This window comes from Lynx rufus, unplaced genomic scaffold (genome assembly GCF_022079265.1).
Source record: "Lynx rufus isolate CCGP_SWC_20201006 ecotype Redwood Valley unplaced genomic scaffold, mLynRuf1.p SCAF_1, whole genome shotgun sequence".
NCBI classification, from domain to species: domain Eukaryota; kingdom Metazoa; phylum Chordata; class Mammalia; order Carnivora; family Felidae; genus Lynx; species Lynx rufus.
The window spans coordinates 81,551,607-81,564,083 of NW_025814823.1; positions in this window are offsets into that span (position 1 = coordinate 81,551,607).

The following is a 12,477-nucleotide window of genomic DNA, read 5'->3' on the forward strand; positions in this document are numbered from 1 at the left end:
AAATACCTGTGGATACGCTTCTTTGTTACCACGAAATGTGACAGACGTTACTATGCTACCGTTAACTGCACTGTGGGATCTGAAAATCCCTGCGCAAACACTTTGTAGCATCTCACATGTGAATCCATTGGCTAATCTTACATTTTGAGTGGATCTTTTAACCCGTTCGTGGCTTCATGACACTGTGCTCTGGTCATTTGGAAAAATCGTGCAAGTGACACATTTTGTTATACCATATTTGAAAATTACAATCATTACATACCACTGACTTCATCAGAAAAGAAAAGCCTTTACAACTTGGAAAACTGTGCTCATAGTAGTAAAAGCAAGTTTTCAAAAAGGTGCATTTTCATTTTCAAAATCAAATGTCATTCCTGGCAGCAAACGCTGCCAGTTACTTTCCTTGTCCACCTCAGATATTCAGGTCTTAATGCCCACAGTGGGTCCGTCAGTTGTTCTTTGCGATAAAGACGGTGCTCTGCGGGGGAAAGAGGCTAGTTTAGCTGGCAACCCAAACAGCCTCACACTGCCCCACGGACAACAGGTGCACCTCTGTGCACACCCTTCCCATTTCCTTGCACAGAATGCTGAAAAGACACACTCCCAGGTCAAGAATGATCAAAAGGAACAATTTCTTTTTTTTTTTTTTTAATTTTTTTTTCAACGTTTATTTATTTTTGGGACAGAGAGAGACAGAGCATGAACGGGGGAGGGGCAGAGAGAGAGGGAGACACAGAATCGGAAACAGGCTCCCGGCTCCGAGCCATCAGCCCAGAGCCCGACGCGGGGCTCGAACTCACAGACCGCGAGATCGTGACCTGGCTGAAGTCGGACGCTCAACCGACTGCGCCACCCAGGCGCCCCCAAAAGGAACAATTTCTACACACCGTCAAGGCCGTTCATAAGTACAACCGGCATTATTATTTTTTCCTGGGAACACGTGGCAGTGACGCATACAGTGACGACCAGCACACTTAGGGGCTGCTGCCTGGATTTGGGCTCAGACCCCAGCAGTTTGCCCACTGGTGGTTCTGCACCACTGCTTCAATGCCAGCACCACCTGCTATATCATGAAAACATTTTGGAACTTGGGAACGTTTATAAGGATTTTGGGGTTCGCCAGGTGCCTATGTACCTACCACATTGTGAAAATTGCTCAATTAGGGGCACCTGACTGTCTCAGTCAGTAGAGCATGAGATCTTGGGGTTATGAGTTCAAGCCCCACACTGGGTGTAGAGATTCCTTACAAATAAAATCTCGACAGAGAGAGAGGAAATCGCTAAATTAGATGCTGGGAGAGGATTTAAAATAAAAAGCAATTATTTCACTAGAAATCTAGGAGAACTCCAGGAGCAAACAGAAATAATTCAAGTGCAGGCCTAGTGGTAGGGGAAGATCTTTAGCTACCAAAATGGCCAGATGTATGATGTACTTTGAGACGTTTGCCTGGAAAGGCCTAGTAGCTTACAGACTCCTAAGTAGTATCTATAGTTTGAATTGCATCTACCAAATTGCAAATGAGGAATGAATGGGCATTCATTCATTCAGATCATTCATTCATTCAAATGCCGGTGTGCTAATCAGAGTGTAGCAATGTGTGTGTCCTGCTTTTCAAGGAAAGGGCTACTTCCTGCCTGTGGCTCCACTGGGAGTGGGCTAGGGAAGGGTACCTGATTCTCAGTATATTTGGAATTACAGTTAATTTCAATAAAAGCCAGTGTTCATTTTGGAAAGAAAAAAAAGGGAATGTGACTTGCATCCTGCAGAAAATGAAACGACAAAAATTTTAGGAAGCAAAAAGCTGTTCTATCAGTAAAGTAGGTAAAATTTGTAAAATGTTAGTATGTAGGCAATCCACATTTCAGGCCATACATCCATTTTTTAAGCAAACAAAGACAGTAAAAGCTAACAATGGTTAGAGCTGCAGTTAATCTTTAGAATTCAATTTATGCCTTGGCAGTTCACTCTGTTTTTTGGTGAACACACGTTTCTGAAACCTTTTTGGCTTCAATTCAGGCAAAAGCAAAACAAGGCTGAGAAGGTACAGCATTATGAGACTCTCAGATTAATGCCGAAGACGGCAACTCCCAGCACATTTGTTTTAAAGGTTGTGCATCTGATTATGAGTGTCTTTAATAAGCTTTTTTTGGAATAAAATGGGATAGATCTAAAAATGGAAAGTAAATGCATTGCTAATGTGTATTGATATTGTAAGAATATTGGTGTTTCCACAACTGGTTGATACAGAAAATACATTACGAAGTATTTGCAGGCAAGGTGTTTTAAAGTCTTGTTTGGACCATTTGTTGATCACTTTATGACTGTTTAATAAGCCATTAAGGAGTCTACATAACTGCAACATAATTATTTATTAAACCTTTTACAACGAAATGAGCACTTAGAAAGAGAGAGCTGTCTCTACTGTGTCTGAACCAATAATTATAACGTATTTACCATGTGTTTTTTTGTGTCATTGAGGCATGGGAAATTGTGTGTGTAGTGGTTTCACATTTTATCCATAAGGGTGGTTATTTTATAAATGTGCTAAATCTAATTAGAACATGTATAGCCAAGAAAACCAGCCACCAGCACAAAGCTCCACCCACCTGGCCATTTGTTGCCTGATGTCACTTCCTTTGTCCCAGAATAGACAGTGACTGTGTCTGGTTAGCAGCATTGGGCAGCATGTCCAGAATAAAGAAAAAGATGGGTTTTTTTCCCCTCAGAAGTTCCTGGTGAGAAAAATCCACGTACCTGCTGCGGTAGGATCTGATACCCCGTCACCTTTGGGTGTGCGCAGTGTGGTCTGAGGGTCCTACCAGGGCTAATTCCTACAGTCCCCAGGGGTCTCGGGGAGCTTCTCGAAATGACCTTTTCTATGTAACTATGTGTGTATTTCATAATGTTCAGGATGTGAATCAACAATATAACCTAGGAAATATAAGAGGAGAAATGAAAATTACAGGCCGGGAAAACCAAGACCCCCCTGCCCCAAAGCCTGTACAGAGCATATAGTTTTATATATAAAGATTTAAGCTTTCAAATAACTCTTAAAAATGAAGTAAATGCGTGAACCCAGGTGGTATCTGTCTTCCGTAGTCTGACTTACTTCCCTCTAAGCGTCCATGTTGTCACAAAGAGCACAATTCATCTTTTTTTGTGGCTGCATGATATTCCATTAGATAGACACAAACACACACACACACACACCATGTCTTCCTTATCCATCAGCTATGGATGGACACTTGGGTTGCTTCCAACCTCGGCTATTGTAAATAGCACTGCGGCAAACATACAGGTACGTGTATCTTTTCACATTTGTGGTTTTGTTTCCTTTGCATCAATACCAGTAGTGGAGTTAGTTTGGTAGTGGAATTATATGGCAGTTCTATTTTTACCTTTTTGAGGCACCTGCATACTGTTCTCCACAGTGGCTGCACCAGTTTGCATTCCCACCAGCACTGCAAGAGGGTTCCCATTTCTCCACATCTTCGCCAGCACTTTTTATTTATTGTCTTTTTGATTCTAGCCGTTCTCACAGGTGTGAGGCGGTATCTCATTGTGGTTTTGATTTGCATTTCCCTGATGAGGAGTGTTGTTGAGCATCTTTTCATGTATCTGTTGGCCATCTGGATGTCTTCTCTGGAGACATATCTCCCGTCTTCTGCCCATTTTTAATTGATTGTTTCATTTTGGGTATTGGATTGTATCTGTTCTTTGTATATTTTGGACACTAACCCTTTATCAGATATGTCACTGGCAAATATCTTCCCCCATTCAGTAGGCTGCCTTTCCGTTTTGCTGATTATTTCCTTCACTGAACAGAAGTTTTTAATTTTTTTTTATTTTTTTAAGTTTATTTATTATTTTTTGAGAGAGACAGAGAGAGCATGAGTGGGGGGTGGGGGCAGAGAGGCAGGGAGATAGAGAATCCCAAGCAAGCTCCAAGCTGTCAGCACAGAGTCTGATGCAGGACTTGAACCCACAAAACTGTGAGGTCATGACCTGAGCTGAAATCAAGAGTTGAACGCTTAGCTGACTGAGCCCCCCAGGTGCCCCAAGAAGCTTTTTATTTTGATGAAGTCCCAATAGCTTATTTTTGCTTTTGTTTCCCTTGCCTCAGGAGACATATCTACAAAAACGTTGGTATGGCCGATGTCAGAGAGATTACTGCCTGTGCTGTCTGCCAGGATTTTGTGGTTCTAGGTCTCACACTTAGGTCTTTCATACATTTTGAGTTGACTTTTGTGTATGGTATAAGAAAGTACTTACAGTACACTCTTTCTGCATGCAACTGTCCAGTATTCTCAACACCATTTGTTGAAGAGCTTGTCTTTTGCCCATTGTATATTCATTCCTGCTTTGCCAAAGATTAATTGACCATATAGTTGTGGGTTGACTTCTGGGTGTTCTACCTTGTTGCATTGATCTTCGTATCTATTTTTATACTGTTTTCATGATTACAGCTTTGTAGTATAACTTGAAATCTGGAATTGGGATACTTCTGGCTTTGTTTTTCTTTTTCAGTTGCTTTGGCTAATCAGGGTCTTTTGTGGTTCCATACAAATTTGAGGATTGCGTGTTCTAGCTCTGTGAAAAATGCTGTTGGTATTTTGATAGGGATTGCATTAAATGTGTATATTGCTTTGGATGGTGTGGACATTTTAACAACATTGGTTCTTCCAATCCACGAGCATGGAATGTCTTTCCATCTCTTTGCATCGTCTTGAATTTCTTTCATCCGTGTTTCATAGTTTCAGGGTACAGGTCTTTCTTTCACCTCTTTGGTCAAGTTTATTCCTAGGTGCTTCATTATTTTCGGTGCATTTGTAAATGGGATTGTTTTCTTCATTTCTCTTTCCGCTGCTTCATTTTTGCAGGATAGAAATGCAACGGATTTCTGTATGTTGATTTTGTATCCTGCGACCTTACTGAATTCATTCATCAGTTCTGGTAGTTTTTTGGTGGAGTCTTTTGGGTTTTCTCTATATAATATCATGTCATCTGTAAACACTGAAAGTTTTACTTCTTCCTTACCAGTTTGGATGCCTGTTATTTCTAAATTTTTTTAACGTTTATTTATTCTTGAGACAGAGAGCATGAACAGGGGAGGGGCAGAGAGAAAGGAAGACACAGAATCCGAAACAGGCTCCAGGCTCTGAGCTGTCAGCACAGAGCCTGACACGGGGCTCGAACCCACGGACTGTAAGATCATGACCTGAGCCAAAGTCAGACGCTTAACCGACTGAGCCACCCGGGCGCCCCTGGACGCCTGTTATTTCTTTATGTAGTGTAATTGCTGTGGCTAGGACTTCCAGCAACATGTTGAATAAAAGTGGTGAGAATGAACATCCTTGTCTGGTTCCTGACCTTAGGGGAAAAGCTCTCAGTTTTGCACAGGAAGGCTACTGTTAACAATAACAAACAGAAAATAGCAAGTATTGGTGAGGATATGGAGAAATTGGGAGCCTCGTACGTGGCTGGTGGGGAATGTAAAATGGTGCCACTGGCTGCTCCTCAACAACTTGAAAATAGTCTCACTATATGACCCCTGGTCCCAGTCCTGGGGTGGATATTCTCGAAAGAATTCAAAGTAGGAACCTGAGAAAATACCTGTACACCCTTGTTCACAGCAACATTATTCACAATCGCCAAAAGGTGGAAACATTCCAACTGTCCGTCAACAGATGACCGGATCAACAAAATGTGGTGTCCATACAGTGGAATACTATACGGCCTCTAAAAGCAAGGAGATTCTTGGGGCACCTGGGGCGCTCAGTCGGTTAAGCACCTGACTCTTGGTTTCAGCTCAGGTCATGATCTCACTGTCCGTGAGTTTGAACCCCACATTGGTCTCTACGCTGGCAGTGTGGAGCCTGTTTGGGATTCTCTCTCTCTCCTTCTCTCTGCCCCTGCCCTGCTTGCTCACTCTCTCTCAGTCTCTCTCAAAATAAATAAATAAACTGTAAAAAAAAAAGCAAGGAAATTCTGGCTGCAACATGGATGAACCTTGGAGACGCTGGGGCTAAGTGGATAAGCCAGTCACAGAAGGACAGTGTCTGATTCCACTCATATGAAGTACGTTGAGTAGTCAGATTTATACAGATGGAAGTACATTGGCAGATGCCAACCTCTGGGGGGCAGGTGAATGGAGAGTTAATGTCCAGGGACAGGGTTTCAGTTCTGCAAGATGAAGAAGGTTCTAGAGATAGATGGTGGTGATGGGAGTATAATAATGTGAATGTACTTAATGCCACTAAACTGTATACTTAAAAGTGGTCAAAATGGAAAATTTTATCTTATGGGTATTTTGCCCCGATTTTTTAAATATTTAGAAATCGACAAAAGTCAGTATCAGATATCTAGTCGATGTTCAAAATTTCCCAGTTGTCTCATAAATGCCTTTTTTGCTGCTGTTGGTTTATTCACATCAAGACCCAAACAAGGTCTACGTGCTGCGTGAGACCCATATGCTTCTTACATCTTTTCTGGCCGCTGTCTGCTCCCCTTCCCTTCCTTCCACTCTCGCTGCGTGTTTACTGAAGGAGCCAAGTCACTCGTCGTGTAACCGTTCCCACATTCGGCATTTTGCTGATTGCATCCATATAACTGTCTGTCCCTGGATTTTCTGCAAATTGATCATTTTTTCTAGAACCGTGCCATCCAGTGGAAGCTTCTGCAGTGGTGGGAATGTTCTACTTTGGCACTGTCCCCGGCGAGCACGTGAAGTGTGGCTTCTGCTGCTGAGCAATGAATATTTAATTTAGTTTAGTTTTAAGTAATTCAATTTTTTTAATTTTATTTTTTATTTTTTAAAATTTGCATCCAAACTAGTTAGCATATAGTGCAACAATGATTTCAGGAGTAGATTCCTTAGTGCCCCTCCCCCATTTAGTCCATCCCCCCCTCCCACAACCCCTCCAGCAACCCTCAGTTTGTTCTCCATATTTGAGTCTCTTATGCTTTGTCCCCCTCCCTGTTTTTATATTATTTTTGTTTCCCTTCCCTTATGTTCATCTGTTTTTTCTCTTAAAGTCCTCATATGAGTAATTCAATTTTGAATACTTTCTTAGACCCAGGTCTAGAACAGCACAGTCACGGAGGCTTGATCAAATCCACACTTTTTTGCTGTTGTCTGAGAGGCACTTTGACGGGATGTTTGCTCGGGTGACAACCGACCCACCGCAGACTCCAGCCCGGCCCCAGGGCGCTGGGCTGCTGCCCGGTGGTAGGCCCTTCCCCTGCGGCCCTTACAGTCGTGCCCGTGGGTGCTCCCGCTCACAGCCTCTCTGGGGGCCTTCAGGCCTCTCTCTATCCCCAGAGCTTCACCTGGCCATGCAGCCAAGTACCCGTTGGTGGCATGAAACCAGGCCCCTCCTCAAAACCCACCGCTTCCTGCCGGGTTGGGTCCGGTCCTTCCCGAGCGCTTATCTTCTGTGGCGTATCCACAAAACCATCACCTTTCTGTGTCGTCCTCAGGTCCCCTAAGGGACCTGAAATTCAGGAATATATGACTGTCTCAAGATACCCTCCTGGGCTCCTCAGTGCATCTACCCATCCACCTGCTTTGGGACGGAAACTCTGACGCCTGTTAATACCCACCTCACAGTTACCAGCCATCAGTTCTGTTAACAAAAAAGTCAACTCCTCCTCTTCCTCCTCCCCCCCCTCCTCCTCCTACTCCTCTTCCCCTCCTGCTCCTCCCTCCTCCCCTCCTGCTCTTCCCTACTTCTCCTCCCCCTCCTTCCCCTACTCCTCCTCCCTCCCTCCCCTCCTCCCCTCCTGCTCCTCCCTACTTCTCCTCCCCCTCCTTTCCCTCCTCCTCCTCCTCCTCCCTCTTTTCCTCCTCCCACTCCTCCTCCCCCCACCTCTCCTCCTCCCCTCCTGCTCTTCCCTACTTATCCTCTCCCTCGTTCCCCTTCTCCTCCTCTTCCCCCCTCCCCTCCTCCTCCTCCTCCTCCTTCCGCTCCTCCTCCTCCCTCTTCTCCTCCTTTGAACACACTTCTCCTTGGGGCACCTGGGTGGTTCAGTCAGTTAAGCATCTGACTTCGGCTCAGGTCATGATCTCCTGGTCTGTGAGTTCGAGCCCCATATCGGGCTCTGTGCTGACAGCTTGGAGCCTGGAGCCTGCTTTGGATTCTGCGTCTCCCTCTCTCTCTGCCCCTCCCCTGCTTGTGCTCTGTCTCTGTCTCAAAAATAAATAAAGACATTTAAAAAATTTTTTAAACACACTCCTCCTTGAAGACAACGTGAATTCTTCCCAGATAACAAGACTACATCTTATCTTCTTCTTACTGGTGAACACAGGATTGCTTCCAGTCACTTGCCACTTTGCAGAGTGCTGGAATCAGTCACCTCTTGCACGCACTTTACACACGTGCAGGTACGTCTTTAGGACAAACCCCAGAAGTAGGATCGCATCTGTGATGGTGACAGACGCAGCCCAGCCACACCATAGCACGTGCTCCCACCTGTGCCCGCGTGCGGACTCCCAGTCCACAGAGCACATTGTCCACGTGTGGGGTTTGTGCGGTGCTCTTATGTCACAAGTGGTGTCGCAGAAGGTTCAGCATCTTCTCATGCACTTAGGGGCCATTTGTGTCCCTTTCCTGTGGACCAACCTGTTCACTTCCTTTGCCCATTTGTTGTTGGTCGTCAGTCTTTTTCTTATTGATTTATAAGGCATTTTACATATTAGGGAAATTAGTCCTCCATGATATGAAGTTGCCTTTATTTTAACTGTAGTTGAATTAATGAGTCTTCATTAGTTTTCCCCACCCCAGGTTGTAAAGGAATTTGCCCGTGCTTGATTCTAGTATTCGCATAGTTTTTTTGTTTGTTTGTTTACATTTAATTTTTTGGTCCATTTGGAATCTCTTCTAGTATTAGGTGAAATACGTGAACCGATGTTCACGTTTTCTGGTTGGCTCTGAACTTTCCTCTGTTCCACTTGTCTTTCTGTATGTCCATCGGTCGGGCTCCGCACCACACCACCTACCCACTGAGGCTTCACGTTTGGGGTCTGGGGGCGCTGGGACCCCTTCCGTGGCTCTTCTTTTTAGGAATTCTTGGACATTCTTTATTTTTCCTTATCAACTTTGAAATTAGCTTGTTTTATTTTTTAAAAAGATGCTGGCAGTAATTTCAATGGGTTCATATTAAATTTATGTGATAAGTTAAGGAGGGTTTGTATCTTCCCGGCATCAAGACTCCTGATTCAAGGGGGCCATGTGTTTCCTTCTGCCTGAGCCTGCACGGACTTCTGCTGTGTGAAAGCTTCCCTCACACACGATTCCCACATCCCTTCTGGACTTTACTCTAGTTTTGCCGTGACGGCTGCTGCCGCCATTCTTTTTGCCGTGATCAGTGGGGGTCTTTCCTTCTATTTGCATTCCAATTTGTTGTTTGTATCTGTGATGGATATAGTTGTTCCAATATGAATACACGACAATGTGGTCTTCAAGAATATGGAAACAAAAAAAAAAAGGCAAAAAAACATAACCAATGGGGGATTGTTCAGATTGAAAGGAAGCTCAGGGCACGTGATAAGCTTACGCGACACGAGATTCTCGTTGGTACCTGGAGTTTTGAAAACATGCAAAGAACGCTTTGGGGACAAGTGGGGAAACTTGTTCGCGGGCTGTAAACTGGGCATCAGTGTGGAGTCGAGGGCACGGTGCCTGGGCCGGTTGGACGACATCCTCGTTCTGGGACATGCCCGGGGCTGGGCGAAGGATCGCCAGTCTGCAGTTTACTTCCAAATGGTTTGGCAACAAGTGAAATTCCCACACACAGACGCGCACATGTGGGCAGAGGGGCAAACTTGGAAAAATGTTAGCAGTTGGCGAATATAAAGTGTCCATTGTGTTATTCTCTCGGCTGTTCTGGGAGTTTGAAATGTTTCCAAATAAAAAGCCGGGGCCAAAGAGAGCATCTGTGTAAACCCTTAGCACGTCGTAGGTGTGCAGTGATGATGTGGCTGGTCACACCCCAGCGGGACCAGAACTCTGCGGAGAATATAGAGGGTTTTATGCGTCCGTGGGGCGTCTCCCTCCCCGCTCCCTGAAGGCCCCCGGGTCGGGGAGCGGGTGCAGGCCTGGCTGCTTTATCGCTCAGTTCTCACTGATCACAAGAGTCCTCTGGGCACCGCTCCCCTGCCGCCCACAGAACTGGTCATTTCTGTACGAACATATCCTGATGGGCTACCTTCCGAGGTTCAGTGAATGGCGCAGTCTCTTCCCGGCGCCCCCACCTGCGGCCTGCAGCTGCTGAAGCCCGCCCCGGGCCCTCCATCCTGCCCGGGCAGGGACGAAGACACCCCAGAGAGACAGCGATGAAGGACAGACGGACAGACGGACACACGCACAAGTGAGGTGCACTTGCCTTGTGCTGTCTCTTCCGTGAGAAGACTTTTCACCATCATGAGCTGGAGGCAGAGGGGGAAGGGCACCCACAGGTGCCGAGGGGAGTGAGCGAAGGGGCGGCCAGTGCCGGCGGGGCAGGCAGTGACGGGTGTCCAGAAGCACCGCCACGCCCAACGACTGCGAGGGATCTGGGTCACAGAGGCAGCGGACACCAACGCGGGGACATCCAGCTGGAGGCTGAGCAGAGAGGGCTGGCGGGTGTGAAGGCGACGCTACGTGGGTGAGTGTCAGGCATGGTGCGAGGGGCAGCCCCGGGGGCCTCAGAGGAGCCGTGCCGGACAGAGCCACGATGGAGGGTGGCTTGCGTGTTGTGATGAGGTGTGGGAATTGCCCCTGTGAAAGCAAAGCAAACTCACGGGTCCCATCGGCAGGGACAGGAGAGCTCACTACACACGGAGAGCTCGGGAACGAAACCCTGACTGACCGAGCCGAGTGCAAGGCCACACAAGGAGCGACCACCCTGAGCACTTACAGAGACCCCGACGCTGGCGTCTCACCAGGACCGTGCAGCCTCCACCCCCAGGGACACACGGCACCTCTGCACCTGCCGTGTGTCAGGAGTCCCTGCCTCTGTCTGCTGTCGGCAGTGAGGGATTCCAAAAGGTTTGGAAGGATCGGTATGTTCTAGAAAAGGAGGAGGCATCTCAGGAGAGGAAAATGATGCCAAGAAAAACAGGCCTTGAAAATTATTCTGAATGTAAGATTCATTATCCCCTGAAACCTATATGATAAAATTAATTAGTCGTGTGCCTGGATTTCCTTTTGTCCGTCTCTAGGGTGTCACCTGCATGGTTTTCACTCACTGGGTAATGGCCGTGTAAGCACAGCTCCACTCGGCTGAGTGCGGCCCAGCGCCTTCCTCCACAGCCTGGCAGCCAGTGCCACCCAGGCCTCTCCAAGCACGAGACCTTGGCAGGGTCTGGTGGGTGACAGAGACAAGGCCTGCGAGTCGGGCCCAGGGGGTAAAGGGAGAGCAACGTCGGAGGAACCAGCAGCATCGAGGAAGAAAGTTCAGGTCAGTGAGTTCGGAGTTTAGGAAGCACGAGAGGGGCCCAGAGGTGGGCACAGGCCTGGGTACCCGGGACCAGCGGGCACCAGCAGAAGCAGCCACATCGGAGCGGAACGGGCCAGGACATCCCGGACAAACTGGTCGGAAAGTCACCGCTGCCCCACCAAGGGAACCACAGGCAGATGCGTAATGACCTCCCAAGGCTTTGATGACAGCATCTTCTCTGTCACCGAGCCCGGGTGGCTGGAACCTCCATTCTCTCACATTAAGAAACCAAAGCTCTGTAGGCGTGTTTTGTCTGACAGACAAGATCCCACTTCTGTTTTGAGGACATCGAACAGTTCAGGAGAAAAACATGAGATATCAAATTGTTGACGCCACTTCAGGTAAGTCCTGTCAGCATCCCCCCACCCCCCGGCTGCCCGGAACGTGGGACAAGCCCTGGGAACGCCGCCGATGCCCGCCCGGCTGATTTGCTGACTCCCACCAGAGAGGGCGCGCACTTGGACCGGCCCAGTGGCAGGACACCAGCCTCGCCTGGGGGAGGGTGACAGGGCGACCACCAGAAGCCCCCTGCTCTGTCACACGCAGAGCCACTGCCTCGTGACAAAGAGGGGACGGAGGTGACGTCTACCGTGGCCTGAGCCGCGCCCTCACTGCTCAGCGCTGCTGGAATATTCCCCCGGAGTTTCTATGGGTCCAAACTTCGCCCGCCCACCCAGTAGAAAGTATTTTATGTTTTCACACAGGGTATATTTCTCTGCTTGTCAGCAAAGGCCTCCTTCTCAGGAAGACAGCCTGACTGACATATTTTCACACCCATGGAGTTTCAAATGAAGTCAAAGTCCAAGCAAAATGCCACAGCTACCGAACCACACGAGCTAAATCGATGAGGGCCTCACGGTCCTGCGTGCGGGTGAAAAGGCTGCGCACTGGGCAAGCTTTGTGTTTCCCGGCTCCCCGGGGGTGGAGGGGGAGGGCAGGTGTGGAGCGTCCCCCGCGGTCCTGTGGGCTGCTGGCTCTCTGGGAGGGACACCGTCGAC